Genomic DNA, 12,981 nt, shown 5'->3' with positions numbered 1-12,981 from the left:
ATCATACTATATTTATTATTTAAAAAATATTTAAAATAAAATAAAAATTTGTATTTGATATTTAATAGAGGTTAAACATCATGTGCAACCATATTCATCATGTTAATCTTAAACTCCTAATTAATTTGTTTATTGGTTAAATAGTTTGGTTTTTTTCTATTTTGGAGTTTTTTTTGGGTATATTTTCGGTAAAATTTCTTAGAAATTGAAAATGCATTTTAAATAATAATAAAAAGTTTCAAAAAAAATGAAAATTTATTTCACTAAATTCCTAACAAAAAAACTTTAAAATCTAAAATAATTAGAAATTAACGTTTTTACTATTCAAAATCAGAAAATATTCATAATAAACATGATACCAAATTACAAGTAAGAAAAAAAAATTAAAACCTAAATTATCATTTTTTTGGTGGTTTTGAAGTGTTTTCTTTGTGGTTTTCTAGATTTTTTTTTGTGGTTTTCTATGATTGTTTTTTTTGTTTTTCTAAGTGGTTTTAAAGGGTGTTTTTGTGTGGTTTTCATGGTTTTTGTATGGTAAGTTTTTTTTTTCAAATTAATTTATTAATTCTGCAAGAAAAACTAAATAAAAAACGCAAAAATGATAAGAATCCTACCTTGGCTTGAGCCTTTGGGAGGTTGGTTGGGTTCTCCATGCTCCAATGGCTTGATCGAACTCCAATACCAGGATCTAGCTCTTAGTTATCCTGTTGTATGTGAGCTCTTAGTTAACCTGTTGTATGTGCACAAATGAAGTGCGCAGGTGCCCATTTTAATACAAAATAAGCCCTATAGCTCAATCAATCTCTAAAGCTCAATGGAGCCATGTAGCTCGATTGAGCCCTATAGCTTGATCGAGCTATTTTTTAGCACTTGAGAAGATCGATCAAGAGCTTAAAAATGACTCGATCGAGCAATTATCGAGAGCTTAAAAACAACTTGATCGAGCACTTAAATTGCTAGATGAGCTTAAAAATGACTCCATTGAGCAATTATCGAGAGCTTAAAAACGACTTGATCGAGCGCTTAAATTGCTAGATTGAGCACTTAAACTGCTCAATTGAGCCCTGTTTTTTTTTTAACTAAATCCACCCTCTCTTGCCAAAAAGTGTAACCCAACTAAATGTTATGACCCATAACATAAATTTAACTTACATTGCACTTTCTTAATTATAATATATGGTATGGCATTCATCCAAAGTTATAGTTAACCATTCTTCGAGAAATATAGAGAACACTACTTTGTTATTATTCCTTGCCAAGGCAGGACTCTAGCAATAATTTGATTGACATATTAATTAAAGTGATATAGTGTTAAGGAAAAAAATTAAAGAAAACATTACTAATGAAAAGAAAAAAAATTATAAATAATTTATATACATAATTTAATATATATATATATATGAATCGATGATTTCACATCAAAAAGTGTTTTAACAGAATACATGATCCTCGTTTATCAAAAACCTTATAAACTATATATTTTATTTTTTAATATTAAAATATAAAATAAATTAAAAAAAAAATAATTACACATATAAATTATTATGTAAATAGTAATATATGATATAAATATTTAATACATTTAGATAAAAACAATAAAGATAAAACATATTTTTTCAGTTTCAATTACTGAGAGTTTCATTTGCGATGCTTTCTAAATATTTTTTATATAATGTATTTCATTATTAATATATTTTTCGTAACAAACTGAGAAACGAATCACTAGTTTTAAACCTAGAATACTTTACCAAATATAAAATGCCCAAAGAAATCCTTCCTTGTATATGGGGATCTTTAAAATTCAGCGAAAATGCTATAAATATGAATGAAATGTTATAAAATTTAATCTGATTTTACTAATAGTGATAAGTTGAAAAATGAAGGTTAGTTTTAGTTAATAGAAAATTTGTGGTTATTTTAATTAGAGAAAAATATCTACCCATTAAGCCCATCAATTTTCTTTAGACTATTAAAAAGAGATTTAAATTTTTTTTATATAGATTACCCACGTTTAATATAGAATAATAATATTTTATTTATTTATTTAAATTAATTAATTTTTTCACATTATAAGTTTCAAGTATATCAATATTAATTTTCCATTAAAAACTTGGTTTGGGTTAAGTTAATTTTCATAAATTTTGAATTATAATATAGGAAATGACATTCATACTTATGAAGTTGATAAAAAATTAATTTACATTGTACTTTTTTAATTATAATATAAAGTATGGCATTTATCTAAAGTTTATAGTTAATTAATGTTTGAGAAATATAAAGATTTATTTTATTATTAGTTTTTGTTAATGCATGAGTCTATCATTTCATTTGCTTTTGACTATGGAAAAAAATGATAATTACAACATTAAATTATTATTTAAATAATAATATAGGTTATAAATATTTTAAAAAATTATATTTATTTTGAATAAAATGATGATTACAACATTAAATTATTATTTAAATAATAATATAGGTTATAAATATTTTAAAAAATTATATTTATTTTGAATAAATTATTTATGTATGTACATAATTTTAAAAAATATTATATATATATATAGATATATATTAAAAAAATATATAAATATAAAAAATTAAATGTATAATTTAAAAGAACAAAAATATAATTAATTATGTTTATAAGTATGTTTTTTTTTAAATAAATTTTTTATAACTTTAATCTAATTATTAGTAATTTTTAAGTGGATAGTAGAGATTTAACTTTTATAGTATATTTTAGAATATTTTTAGTAGTATATTTAAATCAGAGATTGAGATCTATTTTCAAAGTAGTCATGCTATTTTTTTTCTTTTTTAATAAATTCATTAAATAAAATAAACATTATGAAATGAGTTATTGTTTGCTGGGCATGTGGTATTGATAAGTCATGGTATCGGCCCATGGTATTGTAATAAAGCCTATTTACAAATTAAGAATCTCCATGTAAACTGGGGTGAATCCTTTATAGTTAAAAATCTTGTTGCATGTTTTTAATATATGATTCTTATGATTTTTTTTTAGCAATTTAACATATATGATGAAGTAAGTATTTTGATACTTATTTGCTTTTGACTACCCCCTCTCTCTCTCTCTCTCTATATATATATATATATAACTAATTTGTAATAATCACATTGGTTAATATTTGGAAGGTCTTAGAAGTGGAGGGATGGGATATGTTATTATCAATTATTTCTCGAGCTCTCATTTCTGCAATAATAACTTTGGGTTTCTTATTCCTTTCCTTCAACTTTTTTTGGTTATTTTATTTGGTTAGTATGTGACAGAGAGTTAGATTTGGACTATGTGCTGATGGGATATCTTATTATCAATTCTCTCTCGAGCTCTCATCTCTGCAATAGTAACTTTGGGTTTCTTGTTCCTCTCCAACTTTTTCTTGTTCCTCTCCAACTTTTTTTGGTTATTTTATTTGGTTAATATGTGACAGACAATTAGATTTGGCCTATGTGCGTTGTATATTAGATGTAGTTGGGAATTTTGGCATTTTATTGGGGAATTTTAGTATTTTATAGAAATATTACAGTTGTAGGCTTATTTCAACTATTTATTATCTTGCTTATTTTTCTAGTTCAATTTTCATTGATTTTTACATGATTTAATGGAGGCAATTTCTCTATTTCAGTATTTTCTATATTGCAAACCTAGTGCACCTTGATAAGCCAGGCTCGGGTTAGTGTGGAACAAATGGCATTAATTTCACTTCATTTTTCTATGCACATTTTGTGTTGAATTTGGTCTCAACTATTTCTAAAGTTAAAGTTATCAAAATTTATGTCAGGGATTTGAATATTTTTACAATGTTCTAAATTTACGATTTTTTCTTGATAAAGTTAACAAATCACATAGAACTTTAATAAACTAGGGCTAGCCTGAAATGCCCTTAATAAATGTTTCTCATAAGCAACAAACATTCAACAAAAGCACCAAAAAACTATTGAGTAATTTTTTAATTGGAAAACATTCATTTTGCATCATTATTAGTAATTACAAAAAAAACAAAACTATAATAATGAATTTGTTATTAACAATTATTAATTTACATTTCCATAAGATTATACTGTCTTTAAAAATAAAAATTTCATTTTTATAATTTAAATTCTTATATGTAATTAAACTATATTTTATTTATAATAAAAATTATTATATGGGATTAAACTACATTTTATTTCTATATTACATTGAGGATGAAAAATTATAATTAAAAATTTATATTTATATATTGAAATAATTAAATACAATAAAATAATTTCAATATTATTCTCTATATATAACCAACTTAAAAATGACCAAAATCCATAAAAATGGAAGTTAAAAAGTGTTCAAAATGAGAAGGGATGATCGATAGATCCATGTGTGCAGGTCCTCCATCTTCCAAAAACACCAGCCTAATGCCTTACCTACCTCTACAATTGTCACAAGACTTTTAAATACTTAAATTCAATATTTAGTTTCAAGAATCAAAGAGAAAAATCTATATAGAGAATAATTAAGGAAACCTCAGATTTAAAATAATAAGATAAAATGAGAACACGGAGGATGGAATTTCAATAATGTAAAGGTCAACGAAACATTTATAGTTAATATCGACGTGGTGGATAAGATTACCGCGGATAATTCGGACCACTTGACGGCCATCTCCACCACGCGCTAATTTGACGGTCTTCATTATCTCCTGCCCATAAGTCTTTGTTGACAAATTGGGAACTAATGGTCGATTGCTCCGCTGTGACTCACCACGGGCATCAGATTTCTGGTGATCTATTATCAATTGCTCTAAATATATCATATCGCTAAGGGGAAACCTGCTCCTTGGACCATCTATTCCTCCAATTAAATTGACGCCCCCGTGACCGTCAAATTTTACAGTATAATATTTTTATTTTAATCAAGACAAGTCTGTTTATTCATCTGTCATGCACTAAGTTTGCGTGGAATTTTAATTTTTTTCAATGATGTAAAAATTATCATAACTTAGTCATCAAATTAGTGATGGGATAATCATTATTGGTTAAATTTTGATGATGGGTAGAGAGTCCACCCAAAACATTGGAGAACTTAGATCTACACAGTGTAAATCCAAAAAAATGACATTCAACGTATTATCCCTGAAATTATGCGAGCTAAACTAGAATAAATTATTTCTCTAATCAAATATAGGGAGTAGCGATTTTCTCGAAAATTTCTCTGTGATTAGGATATCACCAATTAAGGATTAAGGATGGTGGCATTCCTAAAACTACCTTTTGAACTCGATTTGGGCACTATGAGTTCTTGACCAATGCATCAACAATGTTCATGAGCTTCATGGATGACATATTCTGGAAGTATTTTGACCACTTTGCGTAGGTTTTTATGGATGACATTCTCATATTTTCCAAGAATGAAAAGGAACATGGAGAGCACTTGTGGATTATGTTGAAATGCTTAAGGGAAAACAAGTTTCATGAAAAATTGTCAAAATGTTCTTTCTTTCAAAAGAAGATTCAATATCTTGGCCACATCATTTCAGGAGAAGGGATTTTGGTGGACCAGGAAAAGGTGAAGGCCATAAAGGATTGACCAATACCGAAAAATGCACATTAGGTATGAAGCTTCATGGGGCTAGCATGTTATTATCAGAGATTTGTGGAAGGGTTTTCGAAGAATGCAAAACCCATCACCACATTACAATGCAAAAGGGTTAGGTACAAATGGACAGTTGAATGCAACACTACATTAATTGAGTTGAAGAGATCACTAACCAATGCACTGATCCTTCGAATGTTTGACATGGAGAAGGACTTCAGAGTTTGCATGGATGCATCGAAGTAAGGATTAGGAGTTGTGCTAATGCAAGAAGGGGGAGTAATAGCCTATGCATATAGGAAAGAAGAAACATGACTTAGATTTGGCAACGATGATGCTGATATTGAAACTTTAGAGAAATTACCTCCTTAGGAGAATCCTTGAGCTAATGACTAATCATGAGAGCCTGAAACTCTTTTCACCCAAAGGGATCTGAATGCTAAACAAAGGCAATGGAGAGAATTCATGAGTGAGTGAGATTTTGGAATTTCGTACATCAAGGAAAAGAGGAATGTGGTGGCCAATGCACTATGCAAATGACCTCAGATCTTCTTCGTGGTACCCTTAAGGGTCAATTTAAGGGAGCGTGTGGTAAAAGAACTCTTTAGAGATGGTATCTAAAGGTTACATCAGTGCTCCATAATTGGAAGCAAATATTTGAGGGTTATGTTCTTGAACCAAATGGATTGTTGGGATTTCAAGGAAGGGTGTATATCCCTGAGGAAGAGAATATAAAAAGGACCATTCTCAAGGAGTTTCATAGAGCACTTTACTGTGCACATCTTAGTGCGAAGAAGATGCATGTTGACATGTAGAAGTTTTTCTTTTGGGCAGGCATGAAGCATGATGTAGTCTAGTTTGTTGCTAAGTTTCGTAATTGTTAGCAAGTGAAGGCTAACCATCACCACCCAACATGACTCCTACAACAACATGGAATTTCTATGTCGAAGTTGGAGGTCATCTATATGGATTTTGTTGCGGGTTTCCTCCTCACATCACAAAGGCACATTCCATCCTAGTCATAGTTGATAAGTTGACCAAAAGTGCTCATTTCATCCTAGTCAGAGACACTTATGATGTCAATAATGTGGTACGAGTGTTTATAAGCAAAGTTCTCCAACTACATGGGTTGCCCACAAAGATAATTTATGATAAAGACTCCTAATTTACATCTAGGTTTTGGAAAGTATGCACTCAACACTATGGACTCAATTTAACTCGAGCACTACATATCATCCAGAAACAAATGGGAACACTGAAAGAGTAAATCATATTATGGAAGACATGCTTAGAATGTATGTTATGGATAACCAAACTCAATGGGAGAAGTTCCTACCACTGGTAGAGTTCGCCTACAATAACATTTATCATAGTTCAATCGAGATGCCTCCTTATCAAACTCTTTATGGGAGGTTGTGCAGGACATCATTGAGTTAGGAATGATTGGAGGATAGAGTAATAGTAGGGCCTGAATTAATACAAGAAATGTGGTAGGTGATTCAAATCGGACAAAGGTTAAAGGAAGCCCAAGATAGAGAGAAGAGTTATGCTAGTGCACATAGGACCAATCGAAGTTGTGAGGTGGGGGACCAAGCTTTTATCATATCTCACCCAAGAAGAGTATCGTTTCATTTGGAAAATGGATGGAATTGTCACCTTAATTGATAGGACATTTTAAGATCAAAGAGAAAAATGGGCGAGTAGCCTATTGTCTTGTACTTCCATCCCCCTTGCATAAAACTAATTATGTTTTTCACGTGTCTATTATGCGACATTATGTTGCTAATGAATCTTACAAAATTAATTGGAGGGAATAGCAAGTCTTAGACTTGGAACTGTTATGGTCGAACCATTATGTATATTGGACTTTTGAAAACTTAGACACTATTTGGTGGACCAATTTAAAGTCCAATGGGACAAATATAGCTCAGGGTCTATTATGTGGGAGGATGCAAAGACTTCACGTCAAGAGCTTTTTTTTACCACATGTAATGCCCCACTTTGACATAAGAAACTACTTATAATGAGGCCCTATTTGAATTTTTCATGATGTATTATTTATGAGCGCTATGTAGTATTGTTGCATTTCAAATTATGGACAAATGGAATCGTTTATATTAAAAAAATAGATGAAATATGTTTATGTTGTTAATATAGAAGTATGATTTACTTCCAACATGTTGATGTTAATTGAAAGATTCTAGTACGTGGATACTAGGTCCGATAATATGATGATTAGGATTACATGTCTATATACATATATTGTTATGCATATGCTTGGATGAAAGTTAACTTGCAAAATGGAAGGGAACTAGGTGATATCCATAGAACAATACTAGTAACTAGTTAATATCGAGACATTGAATGAGTAATTGTATGTTGTACATTGTTCTTTTGCATTTGTATTACTTGATATGCACTATTATGATCTTGGTTAAGATGTAAGTTTGCAGGTAACATCATTATTTGGGAGGTCTATGATGGACGTGCTCCCCTAGACGTGTGGTGATGACTATTAGTTTCATGTTGGGGAAGTTAGGTCAATATAGTCGATGCTTCCACCATTTTGGTTCTATCAATGGTTAGGTTGATATAGTCAATGCCATAGTATATTGTAGCAGAGCACAAATATGATGAGAGTGGAAGTAGGCTAGGGAGGACGGGTGGATATAGTTTAGTTGTGAACCTCAGGTTGGAAATGAATCTTCTTGTGCTTTTCCTTAACTATGGTTACTACTTCTTTCTCCTTGTTTATTGTGTTTGATTGTCATTTTACTTCTTGACTACTTGTACCCTCTTAACTCCAACTTTAGGACAAATATTCCCAAAGGAAGGGTGTATATAATGGCCACTCCCTAACCCTTTTATGTTATGATTAGTTATTAGCCTACCTTTTGAAAGATTGATTGTTGGGTAATTTATTCTTAGTATTATTAGTATGCATATGAGATATGTGTATGCTACCTATATACTCACATCTCACATGAATACATTATTATTCTATGGTCTATTATGTTATATGATTGATTAATGATTAAGATTATGGTTAATTTTAAATTTGATTAGACTTTTAAGTATAACATTATGATTAATTTAATGCTAAATTGATTTAGGCCCTCTTGTGACTCTTTGACTTTCATTATATCACTAATTGTTTGATTATTTATTATGTATTAATTATTATTAAGGGGGTTGTCTTTCCTTATCATAAAGGGGGGGGATTCAACACCTAAGATAAAGGTAAGTAGTTGAAGCGTTTGTGGGCTAAGGGGGGAGGGAGGTGGTAAGGATGTTAGTTATAAGACTTAAAAAATGGGTAGGTGAATCATTAATGAGGAAAAATATATGGGTAGGTGAACCATTAATATGGAAAGAGGGGGGAAGCTTTTATGAGGTGGGGAGGAGGTGCCAAGGATGTTAGTTATGAGACTTAAAAAATGGGTAGGTGAACCATTCATGAGGAAAAATATATTTTGGGGAAAGAGGGGGATAAGTCTTGGGGAAGATGATGGTGAAAGGAACTTTGGTCATTTTGTCATACTAGATTTTGTTGGATTTTGCGGGAGGGAAGAGAGGAAGAAACTTGAAAGAGTTTAGACACTAAGGGTTTTTACTGTTGGTGGAGATTGAGAGAAGTGTTGGGCACCTAGTGATTTAAATACTTGGTTTGGACACACTACAGATGGTAGTTTTGGACATAGGCATGAAGGGTCGGGGAACCTGTGGAGGTCCCTTGGGGCTAGGAAGATGAAAAGGCTATTGTTAGTTGGTTGGGTGGTAAATTCAGTTGGGTGGGCTTTGAAGGTCAAGAGAAGGAAAGTTTCTTCAAGGAATTCACAAACTCTTGGGTACTCTTCTCATTGTTGATGTTATCCAAGTTAATTTAAGAATAATAAAAAAGTAGATTTACATGCTTGTGATATTGATGAAAAGAGAAATTGCGCTAAGGCAATATCCCTTTCATTTCCAAAATATCGATCGTGGACCTATGGGTTATGGGCCCATGTTTCTATCGGAAGCGTTACTTGACGCTTTTGCCTTAAAAACCGGGACAACAACAGTCAGCGCAAATACACAGAAATACATGGAAACCTGACCATGAATGCCTAAGGCCAGATCTCAAATAGAATATATCCGCATCTATAAACTTCTTGGGTCCGCTTTTTCCCAAGCCTTTCCATTGTTCTTCAATCTCCGTCGTTGATCAGCTTCACGATCCAATGGTCGACGCTTCATCACATTCTCGGCTCATCGCACATCACAGTTTTCGCAATCCGCCAGCACTTGATTCCTGCAACATGCAAGAGTTAACCTCCACCTTTCGATCAATCCTTTGATCTGACGGTCCATTGTCCATCACAATATCGCAAATCTGGGTTTATCGCAGACCCAAACTCTTTTACCGAATGTGATTTGCGATTAAATCTCCGTCGTCAATCTAGTTCTTGATCCGACGATTGTCGCAACATCGCACGAGAAACTTGCGTGACGTTTATCCACCCTTTCGGAGCCGATAGGTACTTTAGATTGTGATTTATAATTTTTCGTGTCCGGTTTCTGGATTAACTTCTGCGCCTATTCCAACCCGATATTTGTCTGATCGTCCAACCAACGAATAGTCCGATCATCCCCGAATCTCAACTGGATTATATTCCAGTTCAAGCATCCATCGTGTCTATCTTTTGAAAAACCATTTACAGCCCGTAGGCCGCCCGATGAACCACTTTCCTGTTGCAAAACCGCTTTCAATGATCCAACAACTCTTCTTCTGCACTTCTTCGCATATGATGGAATCTGCATCAACACTTAATTAACTCTGCCATTTCTACTCGACACTTCACACAACAATTGACTTGTTTAACTTTGGATCCCCATCGATCCTCACAGTGATTGATGGTCGATCAATAAACCTGTAACACAGAAATTAACTCAACAACGCATATATACACAACATAACTTGAAAAGGCATAAGTACACAGATACACGGAATTCGCACACACACGTGGATTTATATTATACAGAACTTGATTATATTCTAAGACATTTCAACCTTAGTCACACTTTCCCCTATCGACTACATTGAATCCACACCTTGTTACACAAATCTCTATCTATCGCTCTATCTATCTCCCCTCTTGACACAGACTCTCTTATATAAGAAGTTACAAAAAGGAGGGATCGTTTACGATCCATGAATTTCTCCTACAATCTCTCAACAAACCTCTAAATCTCTCTATATGCATACATGGCAGATTAAATTACATTAAATAATTCTTCTAAAGACTTTATCCACTCCATCATTTTAGCCCTGTTTTAACAGAATTTGGCTCTTGGTTTGCATGTTTGTCCACGTCTCCTCCTTCTCAGCTTTGACTTTGGCTTTTGATTAAGGGTGGTCGGATGCTCCTGCATCAGATATGCTATTAATGTGATCCATAAATTGTTGTGGATATTCCATTGGACAGTTCGTCATAATCGATCTGATAAAATTTATATTTAAGATATGAAATTCTACACTATTAAATATTTATTAGATTTTTGGATTTGTTGATTTATTGTTAATAGTGAATGCATGCGAATTTAAATTATGCAGAAAATAGATAATGGAAAAATAAAATCTCACACACACATTTGACACAAGGTATGCTCTAGGAAACCCTTTCAGCAGAAAAACCCAATTGGAAGGTGAGGTTGCTTTGCTCTCTTTCTCTGAATAGAAATATGGTTGCAAGTACAAAGAAGTATGCCTTGTGGCTTATGGGATGCTACAATGCAAAAATACTCCCTGTGTGCTCTATCTCCTATCCCTCTTGGCTATTTTTTCTCAGCTATGGAAAAAATGCACTCAAAAGAATGGAATCCCTTTTCCTCCTAGTGGCCCAGTTATAATACAACTTGATAGCCTCCTAGTGGTTAGGTTTGACTACCTTAAATCTTAACCAAAGTTACAATATAGACTCTTTTAGAGTATTCTACATCATAATCATGTGACTAGCCCATTTTCCATGAATATTGGGGACTGATATGGCATCCTCTCGAATTATGGTGGTGAGAATAGGAAAGTTAACTTCTAAGTGGCATAACTTTCACATATGGACTCTGATTGATGTGATTCTTGCACCGTTGGAAAGGTATCTAAGTGTAGAATAACATGTAAAGGTGTGGTGCTAAAGAGCCAAAGTTTTACCCCCCAAAAAACATTTTTTGATACCTCAAAACTTTCATGGAAGGTTTTAGACCTTGTTTTGCTAAACTAGGTCCTGCCGGTAAAAATGGTCCTATGTGATGATTCCTCCACTTTTTCCACTTTTTTTTTCTTTGTATTATAAAACATAACATGGGTACAGAATATTTCAAAATTCTTGATGCCTTAGCGTAGGCATCACAAAAAACATGGACACATGTATTTTATGAAGACTAGACAAAGTGAAAATCAAGTAGTACAAGCTTGTTTTCCAGGATGACTCTTAAATGGGAGCATGTTATAAAGGATAAATAGTAGAAAATCATGGTCAACAACCCTAATAGAATATTTCTAGGTCATATTCAACAATTATATAAGCAATAATAATCTTTATTCACATACAAACTATAATGAAGAGCTTTGAGTATGCATTGATGAAAACTATGGTGACAAATTTGAGTGCATCCATATATAGTTTGGGAAGATACTTTAGCTCCACTAGGCTAATGTATTTCCAAAATATCACTAGGTATAACATTAGTAAAAGTATAATAATAATATGGCTTCTTGGTAGAGCCCTCAAATGGAACTTGGGTTGAATTTGACTCTTTTGAGCAAATTATTAAGGAGGCTAGCCAAATGCAAGTTTAGCACAATTTTCATGCTTATAAACACCTTAGTTGAAGAATTATTAGAAGTCTTATTTGTTGTTTCCTTAAAACCACTTTCATTTATAAGGGAGAACACGTGCCTCAACATTTTAGAGGATCATGAGTGTTACTCGAGAGAAATGGAAATTATTAACTACGTGATATTCCCGCTTAGCAATATTGCTAAGGGATTTATCAATCTTACCCAATTTTGTCTTATTTCATGTTTGCACTTAGAAGATGTGGGCTTGGAGGTCCCACATGATTTTTTGGATTAAGTGGGGGCCCAGACATTAGGAATGAAGGGAAATATTGCGGCTCTAGTGGAGCATGGGGGCCACGCCATGGAGAATTGCAGTGCACATGTGGAGTACGCTCTCATTGGAGTGAAGTTGGTGGCGGAAAGTTGATCTAGGCCCACATGGGCATCTTGGAGGCTCTTTGATAAATAGAGAAAGAGGCACTCATTTTGGTCATTCATTCATCTATTTAGAAATATTTTCTTTTACATAGCACGCTTGAGCTGAAGCAAAGTCTGCAAGTGTTCTTTAGCACAC

The sequence above is a fragment of the Pinus tabuliformis genome, chromosome 2_1 (assembly GCF_031772625.1).
Source record: "Pinus tabuliformis cultivar Carrire ecotype Pingquan chromosome 2_1, CPIR1, whole genome shotgun sequence".
In the NCBI taxonomy this organism is placed as follows: domain Eukaryota; kingdom Viridiplantae; phylum Streptophyta; class Pinopsida; order Pinales; family Pinaceae; genus Pinus; species Pinus tabuliformis.
This window is presented reverse-complemented; position numbering follows the sequence as displayed.